Genomic DNA, 219 nt, shown 5'->3' with positions numbered 1-219 from the left:
AATATAGTTGAAATACGAAATTTCCCACCGGATCACTTGAATTTATATTACATTTCCTAAGCAATACAATACTGTATTATTTTAAAAATACGCATCTATATATCACATATTCCTGTCCTTAGCCATTTATTCGGGATAATTACAAGAAATCACGAAGGTTTTTTTGGAATAATGTACCGTATGACCTCAACTGCCAGTCGCCAACCAGACGAATTTGCA

General features: G+C 33.3%; 1 protein-coding gene across 1 annotated transcript in view; it reads left to right on the top strand.

The window, feature by feature from the left end:
* LOC119585376 (vegetative cell wall protein gp1-like) overlaps window positions 1–219 on the top strand; it is a 24,144-nt gene that overhangs the window by 270 nt on the left and 23,655 nt on the right. The gene's annotated exons all lie outside the window — the stretch shown is intronic.

Source organism: Penaeus monodon, chromosome 19 (assembly GCF_015228065.2).
Source record: "Penaeus monodon isolate SGIC_2016 chromosome 19, NSTDA_Pmon_1, whole genome shotgun sequence".
NCBI lineage: Eukaryota > Metazoa > Arthropoda > Malacostraca > Decapoda > Penaeidae > Penaeus > Penaeus monodon.
This window is presented reverse-complemented; position numbering and strand designations above follow the sequence as displayed.